The sequence below is a fragment of the Panthera onca genome, chromosome B2, assembly GCF_046562875.1.
Source record: "Panthera onca isolate mPanOnc1 chromosome B2, mPanOnc1 haplotype 2, whole genome shotgun sequence".
In the NCBI taxonomy this organism is placed as follows: Eukaryota; Metazoa; Chordata; class Mammalia; order Carnivora; family Felidae; genus Panthera; species Panthera onca.
Window position 1 is genome coordinate 145,237,608 of NC_138343.1, and position 18,210 is coordinate 145,255,817.

Below are 18,210 nucleotides of genomic sequence, written 5' to 3' on the forward strand. Positions count from 1 at the left end.
GTCCGAATAATGAGGAGAGATGAGAGCCTCATATAAGAGCTCCTGAGCAAAACTGACAAGGTGGACAGTGACTGACAGGTGTTCAGTCACAACAGGACCAGCTCTTGGATTTGCACCGTCACTGTGCCTTGAGTCCCACAGAAATTCCTTCAATCCAGACAGAATTTCTAGCTTCAAGTCAGGAAGAAATAAAAGCCAGGACCTCATAACTGCCTTTCATATTCTCTTCTTCCCTAGTAACTCTGCCTATTATAAATGAAATGAAAGAATGAAAGAGTAACTTTTTTATTAAATTTTTTTAAATGTTTTTATTTATTTTTGAGACAGAGAGAGACAGAGCATGAGCAGGGGAGGGGCAGAGAGAGAGGGAGACACAGAATCTGAAGCAGGCTCCAAGCCCTGAGCTGTCAGCACAGGGCCCGACGAGGGGCTGGAACCCACAGACCGTGAGATCATGACCCGAGCTGAAGTAGGACGCTCAACCGACTGAGCCACCCAGGCACCCCTAGAGTAACTTAATTAAAATAAAAATTTTAGCAAATTCTTGTAAATTGGGGTAATTTGTTAGGTTAATGGGAAACTTTGACCATTTAGTTTCAGAGCTTCTTTCAAAGCCACCAACTTAAGCCACTTATTCCTAAATTTACTTCATCAATATTAATTTTCATGCATTCATCTCTAACTAGGGTTAAATAATTAAAAAAATACAATATATTTTTTTTCTGCACAAAACTATGGCTCTTCAATCCAATGGACAGAATGAATGAAAATGCCTGAAGAGAGCATTTAACTCAACTCTAAGTCTTACAACATAATCAAGGCACACGGTATTTCACAGATACCTTCAGTTTCCTTCATGATTAGTTTTAAAAAGAAAATAATGAAATGTGAAATTCTTTCTCAACTTCTGATGTGTCCTAACAGACACGGTATTGCACTCTGTAAAGAGTTCCACATTATTTCTGTCCCTCTGTGCCTGACTATAAGATGAAGACAACAATATTATCCCCAAATGGTTGTTACTACTCTCCACCTCTGTGAGGCATGGAATGAATGATGATCGCCTTTCAAGCCACCTCCTTTATAATGAGTTGATACAGAACAAGTGTAGACAGGCTAGGGGAAAAATGTTTTAGAACAACCAAAGCAAAATTCTTTATATTAAGAAATCCGAAAAGGAGATATATTGTCTATGCCCACACATGCCATTACAGAACTGACTTGAAATCAGTTAAGAGCAAAACTGGTGGGTACTATAATTCTGATTTCGTCTCCCTGGTGACAGAAGCCTACAATTGTGATACAAGAACACAAAGGTTTTGCCAAGTATTCTAAATTCTAATGCTCTAATGTTTTATATCCGTCCTCTTGCCATCCATTCATCCCTCCCTCCCTCCCTCCCTCTATCCAACCCTCCTACTACTTTGCCCAGGTCTGGAACAATGGCCTCCGTTCCAGTTTCCCCTCTTGGCAAGTCATCTCACTAATATCAGTTGACTCTTTCTGAATTCTTAGGTCTGGATCCTTCCAATGAAAAGCTTTCACTGTGCCCCCAAACACTGCAAGTGCTACCCACACTACCCTGTATACACCTCTGTCTGCACCTCTCTGGCTCTGGTTACCATGCAAGGCCAAGTTTGCCAGCCCTCTCCTATGTCTTGTTCTTTCCCACTGCTATGAACGTTCTTCAACAAAGATTTGTTGCAATTAAACATTTCCAAAACAGGGTGTGTGGTTTTTCATTCCTTAGGGGCCTGCATCTGGGAAAATGGCACCATGATTCTCTCCCAGGTGCTCGGCCTGTTAAAGTACAATTTTCAAAAAGTAAAATTGTGACTTGTATGTCAATACAAAAAAAAATGTGTCAAAGATTTTATATACAGAGCAATTAGTGAGGAAACCATTAAGATGTTAAAACCAGTTAAAATGAACATTTGAAGAGCTATGTGTTTAAAGGCAATTTTAACAAGCAGTGTTAGGGTAAGACTGCTACATTAGACACTAAACGAGTTGATGTCCAGTAGGTGAGTAAACCAGAATTTTTAAATCACCTTTTCTAGCAGGCAGAAATTATCTGTATACCTACAAGATAAAAATCCATAAGTTAACTTCCTCTACCACAAACTTATACAATAGTCCAAAAAACAGGAAACCAAAGGTAAAAGTCATCACTGCACTGAAGGAGCACCCAGTAATCTCTGCACAGATCTATTTCAGATTTTTTTTTCTAACTTTCACCCTTTGATAATAGTATAATCCCCAGAGATTGTTCTTTAAATGAAAGGCTAGCCTCATTAGGTTTGGCCTAATTATTCACAGAAACGCAAAGTCAAAAGGGCCCTAATTAAACACACAGGCCTTCTTGAGTTTGCTCTGCAAATAAGTGGCCTCACAGTCCTGAGCAACTAGGAATGACTAAGAATTAACTTCTGTCTGGACTTTTCACTGAAGCCCTTGGATTAGATTTTTTTTTTTTTTTAATTTTTATTTTTTGGATTAGATTTTTAAATCCTCAATTATTTTTATTATTTTTTATCATCAGTCTAAAAGACCAAGCCCATGAAACTTTGTCCAGCAGATTTCACTTTCAGTACCTTTAAATTGGGGCTAATTCCTCTTTTTTTAGGGCTCCAAATGTTCTCAGGTCTTTGACCTGGCAGAAGACCGTAACATTTGTGAGGCTGGTGCCCTTTAAGCCAAGGGTCTTGGGACGACTGTTTAGCCACTGAATCCACATTAAATAGTTTCATGTGTAGGCTTCCACGAAGTACTTATTCTCTAATAGCAAGCTATTCATAACTGATTAAATGACAATCACTCTCGAATGTGATATTGGTTGCACAATTGATTTTTTTCCACATCTATTCCGGTAAAAAGAGAGCAAGATTCTTATTGGATCTATCCAAATAACTATATTGCCAAGTAAAATAATGAATCTCAGTAACATAGTTGCTTCTGAATTCTAAAGGATGAGTACAGATACCATTAAAAATGTTTATTTCGGTTTAGCGAACTAAAGAATACATAACGGAGACTTAGAGATAGCTCAAGAACGAGAAAAGGTCTCATCACAAAACCATAAAAAATAGTCCAATAGTACCAACAATATCCGGAGCAATAACCACAAGTAAAAGCCCCCTTATCAATCCACACAGTCCTTGGTAAGCAGGTCTTGTTCCACTGACACTGCTTTTACTAAATAGGTCTGCTGCTGGACTGCCTCAGCCCCCGGATAGTCCGAAAGGCGTCTATCAAGTTGGAAGCCTGGACTCAAAGCTGTTCACTGAACTGGCAGTAGTTCAGAGGCTGGAACAGTCCTGTGCACGGGCTCCAAAGTCTTCTGTGCTGAAGGCACAAACTCTAGCTGCAGCTTATAGCAGGGTTGTGAGGTAAGCATTGCAGAGAACACTGCTTAACAAAGAGAGTCAGGACTGCGGTTAACTGATCATACTAACCAGTAACAGCGCAATGGAGAAGAGGAAGATTCTCTCTTGGGATACAACAAACAGCTATTTCGTAAGAGTGTTCTCACAGAGTAAAAACAGAGCAGGGACAGTAGAGGCACTGATATATGTCCATTGATATTGTTTGTTTGCATTTGTTTCTTTTATTTTGTTTTTGTAAATAATGGCATGATAAATTCAACACAAAGCTGAGAAAATTATTCAGAATCCCTGACACCTGGGCAGATTACTCAGCAGGTCAAAAACACCCTTTACCACCCTTTGTTAATTCTGAGACCAATTTATCCCGTTAACTGAGAGAGTCCTTTTCTAGTTTTGTATAATACAATGTCTGGCAGTAAAAATTTCATGGGCAACTGTTGTTTCTTTAAATTGTCCTGAGAGCAATTATATCAGAACTAAGCAAACTTTACCAAAGATTTAATACATTTCATTATCTCTTGACTATAAAACGAGGCAAATAAAATTTCCTTCCCTTGAACACTCTACCACTTGCTGTACACACTCTCTTTTCCCCTGTTCTCTTCCTCTGCTGGAACTAATACTTCACTTTAGGACAAAACAAGTTCTCTCTCTCTCTCTCTTTTTTTTTTCTTGAAAATCAAAAGCCCTGGGGCGCCTGGGTGGCTCAGTCGGTTAAGCGGCCGACTTCGGCTCGGGTCATGATCTCGCGGTCCGTGAGTTCGAGCCCCGCGTCGGGCTCTGTGCTGACAGCTCAGAGCCCGGAGCCTGTTTCGGATTCTGTGTCTCCCTCTCTCTGACCCTCCCCCGTTCATGCTCTGTCTCTCTCTGTCTCAAAAATAAATAAACGTTAAAAAAAAATTTTTTGTTTAAAAAGAAAATCAAAACCCCTTAACCAGCTGCATTCCTCTGACGCTACTGCTCCTAGTGACAACATTAGTTATGACTTTTCGCAAATGTAATAACTCGTCTGTGGTAGAGAGAACTGAGAGGTAGATAATTGAGAACTGCCAGTCGCTCACAGCATCTCGGCAGGCAGGCAAAGCTCATAAATACACATTACACGATCTTCCACAGCCACATTCATCCCTCTTACATCTTCCTAAAACAGGGAAAAAAAGGACATATTCACTGATGTGATCCATTAAAAGAAGAGCCAAAGCTATAGAAAATGTAAAATATGCTTAGCATTAATTTAGTATTCTCTCTTGCCTACAAATTCATCAGGTATCCAAAATACGATGTATTAATTAACTCAATTTAATATTAATGCAAGTTTTGAAGTTACCTTAGGCCCTGAAATCATATTTGAGCTGACACTTTATAAAACATAATTATTGTTATAAAATCACTGAACAAAATTATGATTAAATATACTTGAGAATATTTCATAATCTCAAACATTATAGAAGAGTAATGTTAACTTATTTGATTAGTAAAGCAATGTAAAAAGTTTAGGAAATTCAGATTCCTTAGTTGTTTCATGAGGGAAACCTAAATTTATTTAAAAATAATGTACACTTACATTATACTTAAATCTGGAAAATCAGAGAAAGTTATAGAATTCTTTTTCTTCTTAAAGGAAAATTATAAAACTAACCTAATGTCTTCAAAGATTCACTTCCATTATGTGAATCTGTAGTCTTACATGTTTCTTAGTAGTTTCTGCAAGAAGGCTAAAATAGTCTTTTTTTTTTTTTTTTTAAGCCTAGCACAGTATTGTAAGTTCAGTTTTCATATGTTTGTGAATCTGGGGAATACGGGGTCTATGGAAGTACTTATTTATCTCTATAAACTCATTAGGAAAAGCATCCTCAAATCCATAATAATCTAATATGCCTATACCTAAAAGGGGTAGGAAGATATGGTCCACTCACACAATGACACACACACAAGTTTTCCTGAATTATAGATACACAAAAGCACAAATACATGGAGAGCTTATTCAGTTCCACAGCTTGAGGCAAAGGTCAAAACTAAACTACAAGCACAAAAACTCACTACAGCAGCTCTCAAAGAAATTCTCTCCTTTCCAGTGGGTATGAATTTTTTTTTAATTGATTTGAGTGCACAGGAGAAAAAAAAAAGACTAAAAACTTGGATTCTCTATCATTTCTCACACATCAAAAATAGGTAAAGCATTAACCCAAATCCCCAATCATCACTGCCACCAATGAGCTTATTGGCGAGAGTCATAAACATTTAATTTATATTTCCCTTCTAGAGCCTCCGGTGAATTTATCATGTGTAATAGGCAGCCATGATATTTCCTGACTTAACAAGACATAGGAGATTAAAGAATAAAGGAGCATGAAGTTTAAGAACATAGGTTTTTAAAGTTTCATCTTTTCCTACCTAGTGTATTTTCTAATATTCATTTTTTTTTTTAACGTTTATTTATTTTTGAGACAGAGAGAGACAGAGCATGAATGGGGGAGGGTCAGAGAGAGGGAGACACAGAATCTGAAACAGGCTCAAGGCTCTGAGAGGTCAGCACAGAGCCCAACGCGGGGCTCGAACTCACAGACTGAGAGATCATGACCTGAGCCGAAATCGGACGCTTAACAGACTGAGCCACCCAGGCGCCCCTATTTTCTAATATTCAAAAACTGATAAACCTACTTTATAACTACTCAGAAATAAAAGCTGACATAGGCAGAAAGCCAAAGAATACTAAGTGCCATAAGAAAAAAGAACATTCTCACTTTAATTATTTAAAATGAGCTGTCAAATCTTAAATTTACCTAAAAATTAGACCTCTTGTAGACACATTTAACAGAAAGGCAAAACAAGAAATCACAAACACTTCCCATTAACTCTCACACTTCCTGTTAAAGATGTGGGTGTGTCTGAGACCTCCTCCGGTCATCTTATTTTTAAGTACTAATCAATCTGAGTACTAGTCAAACAAAACTAGTCCTTGTATAAGCTTATACAAAATAATATTGATTTCACGTTTATTTTTAGTCTATGACTATAGTATTTTTCATCAACATGCAGTGCATTTTTTTTTTTCGTTTTCAAAGCAAAGGTTTTTGTCCAGAAATTTCCTTAGGTTTTTATGCTTTCTGAAGTGTACTAAATTTTCTATTGAATAATTTAGTTCAATTAATACTTATTTTCCTTCATGTGTAGCAATGAATTATTCAACTTATTAATACCCTCTGGGCCTCCACAATTTTTCAAATTAGAGCTAGCAAAAACTGTCTGCAGTAGATTATTACAAAGAAAAATCATATGTGTGCTCATATATATCCTATGCGTTTTACCATTCTTAGATACTTCATCTTTTGCTTAACAGCATAGATAAGGAAAGGTACTATGCTAGAAAAACGTAGGTTTCTACCCTAAAACTACTCGCTAAATTTTACTGAATTAACATATACTTCCAATAAGCTTCATATTCATAAAAAGCACTGTGGAAGATAACAATTATTTTCGTCAACTTTTAATGGAAAATAAAAATAAAAATATAGTTTACGTCACTGATGCTAAAAGCTGACATTGAAAATGACATTCTATAAATGAGATTCAGCCCTATTTTTAAAGAAACAACAAAAATTAGCACAGAGAACTAAAAGAATAAACGGTTTTAAGTCAAAAGTTGAATTCTTCTATTAACCCTTTAAATGAATTCAACTGTAAGTCTTTATAACTGGCTTAGACTCTCAATACTTAATAAGCTGTAAAGAAAGAAACACTGCTTCCTGATCATTACTCTGCAGTGCTTAGTCTTGAATATACCCATGTTTAAGGTTCCTGCTGAATTAGGATACAACAACTATATAACTTATTGTTCAAACCAAAAGACTTTTTAGGATAATAGAAGGTGTAAGGCCCAGTTAAGACTGTCACAGGCAAACTGGAATGTATTTATATGAGTAAAAGATGAAATAAGACAAAATGAACTAGACAAAATGCACCACACTACATTACTCTTTATAACAACTAATTAAACACAAGTTATTACAATTTTCAAAATGGAAATGGTGACCCTCCAATGTAATTCTATAATAAACAGCACTCAGACAATAGAATTAGTACAGGAGGGGCGCCTGGGTGGCTCAGCGGGTTGAGCGTCCGACTTTGGCTCAGGTCACGATCTCATGGTCTGTGAGTTCGAGCCCCGCCTCGGGCTTTGTGCTGACAGCTCAAAGCTTGCAGCCTGCTTCGGATTCGTGTTTTCCTCTCTCTCTGCCCCTCCCCGGCTTATGCTCTGTCTCTCTCGATGTCAAAAATAAATAAACATTTAAAAAATTTTAAAAAAAGAATTGGTACAGGAAAAGGACATTTACAAAAAAAAAAAAAAAAAAAAAAAAAAAAAAAAGCTACATTAGCAATAGTGTCAACAGTGATATCACTAAAGTACCTGAGCCACAGACAGCCCAACTCGTATCTTATAGCCTGGCAGCTTTGGGGCTGGGGCCAAGGCCAAGATGGAAATTTCCCTAAACCTGGAGTCACCTGTTCTCTTTAACTCCACCCAGGTTTAATGCTACCATTTTCAGCTAGCCATGTGGGTATACTACAGGTAGAGAGCCTGTGTGAAATCATAAAATGTTTCCTATCTCTAATACATCATAAATGCTTGCCTATCTCTCTAATCCCCAGCTCCCCGCCTGCCCTCCTTCCTCCCAATGCCTCCCAGCTACGGCATTAGGTCCTGATGTTCCAAAGAAGCCTTTTACCAAAGCCTAAGCCTTCCACCAAAAATGTAGTTAGCTCCTTTCATAAATATAGACGTTCCCTCAGAAAATACAGTGATTCAGCCCCAGTTGGCTTTAGAAAAACCTAATTTGCTTAGTAAACTTGTGGCTGGCCAAGCCCCACTGGCCAATGCCTACTTGATGTCATTTACAAAAATAAATTTCAAATGTAAACAATGTGTATATGTGTTTAAAACCAAAACAAACAAAAAAGCACAATATGATATGCTACAAAGAGTATGGGTTTTGAAATCCTATAGACCTGGCTAGGGTCCTGACACTTGTGCTAAATAGCTGTGTGTTCTTGAAAATCTAAAGGATGCTCTCTAAGGCTTAGAAACATCAACCCTGCAAGTCGTATTCAGGATAAATAATGTGGTGCCTATAGGGGATTTAGCATGGTTCCTGGAATGTAATAATAGTTACAATATATTGAGCAATTTCTACCAATATTATTGAACATTGTTTTGGTGAATTCAATTTTTCTTTCAATGCCTTATTTATACAGTGTCTACCTAACAACACATTCAGTTCTACTCTTGATTGTTCACATTAGAATGTATGTATTGTCATGTTGAAACTGCCTTCTTACTTGCTATTTTATTGACTACTATTCCACTGAATACTGCCAGTTATTTCAATTTTATGAGGGCCTTTGGTCCTTTCTATCTTCCTAATTATTAGGATTCTAGGAAGCAAAACATACTAAATATCAAGGAACAAAAGACAGGAGAATGAGAAGGGAGGGTGAGGAGAGGGAGGAAGAAAGGAAGGCGGTGGGGGGGGGGGGAGGAAATATTGTAATATTCATGGAAAAGGTAGGGGGTTGAGGATGCTACCTAACTAACCACCCACAGGATGAAATCCCCAACAACATAGCTGACTTTTGTGCATCTCTAAGGAAATGCTGGCTCAGTTATGCATCTCAGCTATGGCAAACTTCACCTGTCTTAAAGGAGACGGCTGAGAGCTACAATAAAAGAGATCTATTACACCTCTTCTTTTCAGTTTTCTCTTTCACAGCACAAAATACAGAGTCATAGAGGGGTGCCTGGCTGACTCAGTCAGAAGAGCTTGTGACTCTTGATCATAGGGTTTTGAGTTTGAGCCCCAGGTTGGGCATAGGGATTACTTAAATAAACAAACTTTTTAAAAAAGAATCATAGATTCTTTAATTACTTCTTTTATACCTAGGATTGTTTGATGGTATAGGTATTTAGCTGTGTGGATGGGTAAATGGGATAATGAGGAAGACATAGGTGGGGAAAAGTGCTCTTTTACATGACCTTGTCTTTGGGAACTAAATCATGTTGACTGAAACAATGCATTCATACAGATGGAGTAATTAACCATCAAATATAACTAAGGAGATTATTTTACATCAGTCTTATTCCCAAGTGTCTCCTCAAAGGATTCTTATGAAACCCATTCTATTTCTGGAATGAGGCAAAATTATGATCCTGAGCAGTTATTTACAAACTTTCTAAAGCAGACCCCAGTTTTCCTAAGTAAAAATCTTACAGATACCAAATATATGAAATAAATAGAAGTTGTTTTTGTTTAAAATAGCATTTACTATTTTTCAAAATAAAGTATAAGAAATAAAACAAAAATGGCTCAGAATTCCATGGTCAATTGTAGTAAAAAAAAAAAAAACACAAATAAAAGAAACTTAATTAGGTAAATGAAACAGTTATAGAAAAGTACAAAACAAAAAGTCAAAACTTCTTCTGCTGCTCTGAGCCATCTCTTCAAAGGTTAACCCCAGTATCAATTTCTTCTCATTCATTCTAGAATAATTTCTATACATTCATTCCGATATATGTATCTTAAAGGTAATATTTTGCCAAATGAATTTATAAATTTCATATTTATTTGCACTAAAGTAAATCAATGGACATGAATAGTCTGTTTTTTGGGCAAAAGCATAAGGAGTCAGAAGTTATGGAAGACAGTTGGGGTCTCAACAACTCCTAACTCTCACTCTATTTGGGTGTTTTAATTTGGTTAGTTAATATTACAAAACTGTGTCTAAATACATGAGCAGATACATGACGAAGTTTTTAACAGCCTTAAAATCTCAAATACAGAATTTTGAGAAATAATAACAAAGCTTGGTTTCAAAGTTGAATTGCTAAAAATATACAAAAGTTGGATGAGTTCTTTATTCATGGATGTAAGTCAAATGAAAAATATTTGGACCTTTCAGGGAGCAGTAAGCTAATATTTCACATTCACTTTTTGTCATTCAACCAAGAAGGCATGCTGGAAATTGGGTACTCCTCCAGGCTGCTCAGTAAGTAAGTAGAAAATTTGCTTCTGTGCTCAGCATGATCATAATCTCATGATTTTCAATACTTTCTATTCCTTTTCTTGCCTCTTTCCTCTGTCATCTACTTTATCCATCATGCCTCTGCTACAATGAGGTATGGGGAAATACTCTCAGTTCCTGGCTACATGACGCCATGTTAGAGTTCTCATTTCCAGTTCTCTACTCCCATAGCACATGCACATGTGCACGCACATGCGCACACACACACACACACACACACACACACTCAAATGGTTTTTGGTGCATGATTTGTTGAGCACTAGAGTTTCTGAAATATCTCCCTATATTACCCACTCCTCAACTATTTTGGGAAAGGTCACAGCATTTCTATTATAAAATCAACAAAGTTATGAGGATAGGAATACAAATGAGATTAGAGATGTAAAATAACACGACATTGTGTAACTCAAGGCTAGTACATCAAACATCGTATGTGCCTACTTGACAAGAGAAAGACAGCTTCCTCCTGCAAACTTCAAAATGCTCTGCCTTAAGAATGTAGTTTATGCGGCACCTGGGTGGCTCAGTTGGTTGAGTGTCCAACTCTTGATTTCAGCTCAGGTCATGATCCCAGGGATGTGGGATTAAGCCCCAAGTCCTCCATGCTGAGCATGAAGCCTGCTTTAGATTCTCTCTCTCCCCCTCCCTCCCCCACTCTCTCCCCTCACCGCTCTCTCTAAAATAAAAAAGAATATATTTTATATGACATCTTCATAATAGATATATATGAGTGTCCCAAGATTTCACATTGTGCTAAAAATGAGATTCCAATGGTTAATCTCTATTTATGTACAAGCATGTTGGCATGGCAATCTTTACATATGCAACTTTTTTGAGGAAATTAAAGCCTTGGTAATCTCCCCTTTACTGTAAAATATCACGTTTATAATTTGTGAGTAAGCTCTTTTTACCAATAAGCATTTATCCCTTGGCTTGGCTCACCAAGGAGATGGGAGGAGTACGCACAAACATAGAGACATGTCTTAACTTTATGTGTGAACTTGGCTAAGCTATGGTGCCAGTTGTTTAATCATTCATCTAGATGCTGCGGTGAAGGTTATTTTGTAGTTGTGATCAAAATTTACAATCAGCTGGGACGCCTGGGTGGCTCAGTTAAGCGTCTGACTTGGGCTCAGGTCATGATCTCACAGCTCATGGGTTCGAGCCCCACATCGGGCTCTCTGCTGTCAGCACAGAGCCTGTTTCAGATACTCTGTCCCCCTCTCTCTGCCTCTCCCCCATCTTAAAAACAAATAAAAGCATTAAAATTTTTTTTTTAAATAAGATGAAATAAATTTTTAAAATTTACAATCGGTTGACTTTATGTAAAGGAGACTACCCTCCACAATGCGGATGGGTCTCTTGCAATTAGTTGAAGACCTCACAAGCAGAAAAACCTGAGGTTTCCCGGAGAATAAGGAATTCTGCCTGAAGACTGTAATACAGAATCTCTACCTGAGTTTCTAGCCTGCTGGCCTGCCCTACAAAATTCAGACTTGCCAGTCCCCACAGTCATGTGAGCAAATTCTTTAAAATAAATCTTCCTATATCTATCTACCTACCTACCTATCATCTCCTACTGATTCTATTTCTCTGGAGAACCCTAACTGATAACACATAACAAATCTCTGCCAAATAAATATTCAACAAGTATTTATTGAGGGCACTTTTCTAAGTGCTGGTGATATGACAATAAATAAAATAGCCAAAAATCTCTACTTTCATAGAGCTTATATTTTAGTGGCACTATGATGACTAGCAAATTTTTAAGTAAGGTGATCATAAAATTTATCACATGATACAGGACACTTTAAGGGTGAAATGGGACACACCTAGTAATTACACCAGGACAGCATGCCTAAACCAGAACTATTCTGGACAAACCAGGATGGTATAGATCACCTTAATCTTTAATGTAACTCAGGCCATCTGGTAATTACAGAAACCCAAAGGAGTATGTAATTAATCAAGGTGGAGAGGTAGACCTAAAAATTCCTAGAAGAGGAAAACCTAGACCTTAGATTCAGGGTGCTTTGGGTTCAAATTCCAGGTATACTCTGCTCAGTTACACATTATACAAGTACTCAGCTTTTATGAGTATCAATCATGCCACTTACAAATCTATACATTTATGAGAACTAATGAGATAAATATGTAAAGCATATACAAAAGCAGTTGGGACATGATAAGTATTCAATAAAATGTGTTATAAAAATAGATCACTAAGCTGAGCAAGAGTGGGGATAAATGGTTAAAGGTTAAAGATTTTGTTTAGAAGTCTTTCTTGGTTTTTTAAGCCATGTGAATGGATTTTATTGGCTTTAAAATTTTTAAGAAGAGAAATGTGAGCATCTGCCTTGGAATGAGGCATTTTGGTAAATGCAGTAGTCCTAATAATACCAAAATAGTACCAATGAAATGACAGCAATTCTGTATATAATAATTACGAGCATGGGCACACATCACTCACTAAATCTGCCATTTATCATCTTTAGTAATGCTACAAGTCACTCTGCACTTATATTTAAATGTTTTGTATTCATTAAGCTGAACTCTACACCAGTGTGTACCAAAGTAGAAGCTGACTGAAAAGATCAGCTGATTCTCCAGCCCAGTTGGAAGCTGCTGCCTGGAAGCAATGGTGAAGACATTTTCTCGGATGCTGGGCCACCTGAGCTGTAACAGCTATGGAGAAGCCACAATGTTTTGGGAGCTGGTTTGATAACGCTTCACCCATGGCTAAAACCTCAGACGTAATACTGGACCATACCCACTAGCTGTCTGCAAAGAATATAAATACCTCTGCGTGTGATCTCAAGGCTGAGGAAAACCCTTCTCTGTCCGCAAATATTTTCCCCCCATTGGCTTACTACAGGGTGCAATGGTCTGTCTCCGTTCCCTGAAAGTCCTCCCAAATGCACAAGAGAATGCACTGTGCAAATGATACATAAAATCTGAGAAAGGAAGAGTGAGGTTACATACATGTAAAGGCAGCTTTGGTAGGGCAATTGTTTCAGAAAGCAAAGTCCAAAGTGACCCAAATCGTGTCTAGTGCCCTTTGCTGTGGTGGAGAGAGTGTGGCTGGTGATGGGGTGGAGGAGATCAAAGGAGAGGGAAGACAGGAAACACAACCTTGTCTAGATGGCCAGGGATGTGTAGGACTTCCTAGTGGGATATATGAGGGGCCACAAAAGGATCCTCTCCCAAGTAGAGAATTCTGTTGTCCACCAAGAGTTCAGAACTTAAATTTCAATCACTCGTAATCTTGCAAGGGTTAACCTTAAGTGACAATGACAACTATATTGCTTTTTTTGTCCAAATTGCTAAGAGATACACTGTGCCCTTCCGATTTAGAAAGGGGAAGCTCATTATGAACCTACATTCTCCTGGTAAGTTTTTCAAAAAACACAGAAAGTGAAAGTCTCTCCAATGATACTACCACTGCTACATTTTGATGTATATCTTCATAGACGTCTCCTTTGTATGATTACTCGCATACACTTCTATGGAACGATGTAAGTCTAAGAATAAGGCAGGTTCCCTCTACCATCAGAAATAATGTCATCTTTTAGAAAAGGAGTCTCCACACATTCTTATCTTCTCTTAAACTGGGATATTACTACATGCTCTCTCAATTGTCACATTCTGAACAACAAAAGTACAGTTTGAGAAAGAGGCATTAACCTGAAACAATCTCAGTACAGAATTAGTCATTACTCCCGTGGTTATGCCTTCCTAATCAGACATTAATTACTCTAAATAAGCTTTTAAATAGCACTTTTAAAAAGCTTTACTGTAAGTGTTTACATTGACAAAATCATAAATATATACTGATTTGAAAAGTGAAATAAAAAAACAGGTATCCCAGTGTTATGTCAAAAAAAATTTTTGAATGCTTGAACTCAAGCAATTTGAGGCTGTGGCAATGTGGACAGATGTGAAGAATCTGAATAAAACTGTTTCATGATAATAGAAAAATATTTCTAAATTAAAATCTGATTTTAATAACTGTGGTTTTAACTAACAAATTAATTATCATGTGTAGATATTTGACTATTTCATCTTTATCCCTAAAATTTCATCTGGGTAATTAGGGCAATGAACTGATGTTAATATTCTTATTCAGGTATTTAAGGATTACCTTACATCAGGATTTATCACCCTCGACATGATTGACATTTGGGGAGTGACAACTCTTGTGTGCGAGTGGCTCTCGTAGGCACACGAGGATGCTTGGCCATCTTCCTGACTTCTGCCCACTGGATTCCAGTAGCATCCTCGGTTCTGACAACTAGAAAAAACATCTCCAGACGTTCTCAATGTCCCAGGGGGTAAGATCGCCCCTGGTTGAGAGCCACTGCTTTCTACTTAGGGTCATCCTTTACTTGGGCACGTGTGGCATATGTATTTTATTTTTATGAAATTGGATCTTAAGGAAACAATTTTGTAACCTACTTTTTCAACTGACCCATATACTTGTTTCTAATTTCTCAATATTATAAATGATGCCTCAGTGATTTTGTACGCAGATTCCTTTAAATATTTTCAATTAGTCACTTATGTTTTAAGAATAACCATTTGAAAGATAATTGCCCAAGGAGAACTTATTTCTTTAAGTTTATTTATTTTATTAGTAACCTCTACACGCAATGTGGGGCTTGAACCCATGATCCCAAGATCAAGAGTTGCAACTCTTCCAACTGAGTCAGTCAGGCACCCCCAGAACTCATTTTAAATTTGAATAATTTAAATATACCTGAAGTCAAAAGACCAAAAAAAAAAAAAAATCAATGAAACACAATATAAAGTAAAAGATAAACTTATGTTATATTACCTATGAATTTGGTTTCTATACACATCACATTACAATAATTAAGAAGTAATGTGCTAATAAGACTTTTAAAAATTATTTCTAAATGAATAAATGTTTTTTCACTATGTTGAGCATATTTTTCAAGACATTAAAATAAACACTTCAGAGACTCATCATGTTTCAGAACTCCATTGCTTCTAGCATCTTTCCTTTAGAAACAGTATGTGGTAATTGAAAAAACAAAACAAAATAATGCTTGTCATTCACTGATTTGGAGATATTTTATTACCAGCTGTCATAAACTATTTTAAGAAGCATTGAGACTTTTGTTCTAGAGAATTCTGACTAATGAGTTTGAAAGATTTTAAATATCAGTTATTACATTCATACATTATTTATGGATACAAGAAGGATATACACAGTTCACAACAGTGGGACCAAAGAGGTCAAAAGCAGCTTCAATTAATTATACATATAAAGTTTATTTTTTTTCTAAAGATTTTATTTCTTTTAAGTAATCTCTGTACACCCAATGTGGGGCTCTAACTCACAACCTCCAGATCAAGAGCCACACGCTCTACCAACTGAGCCAGCAAAGCACCCCTAAACTTCAATCTCTTTAAAGCATTTTCTAGAACAAATATGTCAAAACATTCACGTTTACTAATTCAGAGAGCTGGAGTACATGGGAGTTCATATACATTATTGCATAGTCTCTAAATTATCTTACAAGCCTTTCAGTCTTTTCCTTTTTTTTTTTTTTTTTTTAATCAACTCATGATTTAACAGGAGGCTTCAGAGTCTTCTCGTAAGAAATCTGATGAAATTTGTCTGGAATCAATTGTGTTTCTCCAATAAAAGAAATGAGTAAACAAGCACTGATTTTCATAAGTTTTCTGCATTTGCAATCTCAAGTGATGGGATTTGTTTCCAAAAGCCCTGGGCCAGCCTCAGTCCATTCCCCTCACTTAGTATTGTTTGTGTCATCAGGTAACTGTCCTGTGCCTGAGTTTCCTCACCCACAGCAGACAAACCCTGATGGCTTCTACTTCACAGCACTACCTGGAGAATTAAATGAGGGAATGTTCCTGAAAACACCTTGTAAACTATGAAGCTGCACTATACTAACTAGTTGCATAAAGAATTTATATAGTCTTCCTTGGTTTTTAAAAAAGATTAAGAATTAAAGTCTATTATGCCTCCATGTTAAGCATGTTCCCCTTTTATCTTAATCTCCCTACGATAATCTTAATGAATACCCACTTGTACCAATAATGACAGAAACAACTCTTCCTCATTTTTCAACAAGTACCTACTTATCTCCATTCTTTTTGAAGGCAGAGGACTTTGGTGCCTAGCATACAGTAGGTTCTTTGCTGAAGGAAAATCTACATAAATGTTGAAACTCTCCACTGTATTTCACATCATTTGACCCAAAAGTAACTCTCTGGTATAAGAAAGAAAGAAATCATCATATCCATTTTAGAGACAAGAAAATAGGAATATAGAAAGTTGACTTCCTTATTAAAGTAGTAAGTAGATCATGACTAGCCCTTGAGTTCCCACATATATTGTGAAATATCTTTGTTATTATCATGGCTCTTCATTAACCTAGTTGTGGAAAGCCACATTTTAACCATCTTTTAGGGGCGCCCGGGTGGCTCAGTCAGTTAAGTGTCCGACTTCGGCTCGAGTCATGATCTTGAAGTTTGTGAGTTCGAGCCCCGCATCGGGCTCTGTGCTGACAGCCCAGAGCCTGGAGCCTGCTTAGGATTCTGCATCTCCCTCTCTCTCTGCCCCTCCCCCACTCATTCTCTCTCTCTCTCTCTCTCTCTCTCTCTCTCCCTTTCTCTCTCTCTCAAAAATAAATAAAACATTGAAAAATAATGAATAAATAAATAAATAACCATCTTTTAAAAGTTACCAATTTCTATAATTAAGTAAGATCATCATGGGAACAATACAGAAAATATTGGAAGTATCACTGTGATTGGGTATATACTATGCCAGACACTATGCTAAGCATTCCACATGGAATATCAAAAGAGAATCCATTCTATGACGTATATGCTACCAGTACAAAGGAAAACTGTGGATCAGGTTAAGCATCTTCTGTAAAATCAGACAGCTAGCAAGTAACAGCAACAGAATTTGAACCTGAGTCAACAAACCCTTGGAAAGCCCAAGTTCCTAACCATGGCTTGTACCATACACAATTCATTGGTATTAGATGATACAGTTTTATTTACTGTCTACAAGCAGGATTAATTTACCTTTCCTCTTGAAGACAAAAGATCATTCTAACTGATACTTAATGGATACTAATTGATCTTCTAATTGATACTTACCCTTTAAAATTCCACTTCAAATCTTAATTCACTCAAGAGAAAACCAAGTTTTAATGTTTCCTTAATAAACAGAAACTCACATTCTTTCCATACAAAAAGAAAGTGCTAGTCTTCTAACAATTAAATCTAACCAATTCTGTGTATAGAGTTATACCAATGTAAATTTAAATAATTAGAAAACGTTACTGATTTTTTAGTGGAATAAATTTGAAAGTCCCTTTTTTTTAATTCCACAGAAAATGTCCCATAAATAATTTAAAAAGACATAGATTATTACTATATGTAAATGATTTTATCAACATACTTGTTAGGCCTTAAATATTTCATCATATTTTTATTGAATAAAACTAGGCATTATCTGCCATGAATTCTGTTAAAAAAGGACAAAGTTGAATAAATCCATGGATATTCAAGAATTTTAGTTGTTTTCTGGTTAATGGTTGCATTCCAACCCTTAAAAAAGTAAACACCAGGAATTTTTGACTCCAGAAATTCTACCTAGCAGTCTAGTCTGTATAGTCTTATAGAAACAGTCGTAGCTTATTATTTTTAGAATATATATACAAAGAGAGAATATATACAAATT

General features: G+C 36.7%; 1 protein-coding gene and 1 long non-coding RNA gene across 3 annotated transcripts in view; one reads left to right on the forward strand and one right to left on the reverse strand.

Moving 5' to 3' along the window:
- LOC132666388 (uncharacterized) overlaps positions 1-13,096 on the forward strand; it is a 37,131-nt gene extending 24,035 nt beyond the window's left edge. Inside the window, exon 4 of the long non-coding RNA XR_009604637.2 lies at positions 13,011-13,096. This is a non-coding gene — a long non-coding RNA (uncharacterized LOC132666388). The remainder of the gene's footprint in view (positions 1-13,010) is intronic.
- The window catches only part of PRKN (parkin RBR E3 ubiquitin protein ligase), a 1,338,651-nt gene that overhangs the window by 1,251,179 nt on the left and 69,262 nt on the right, over positions 1-18,210 (reverse strand). The gene's annotated exons all lie outside the window — the stretch shown is intronic.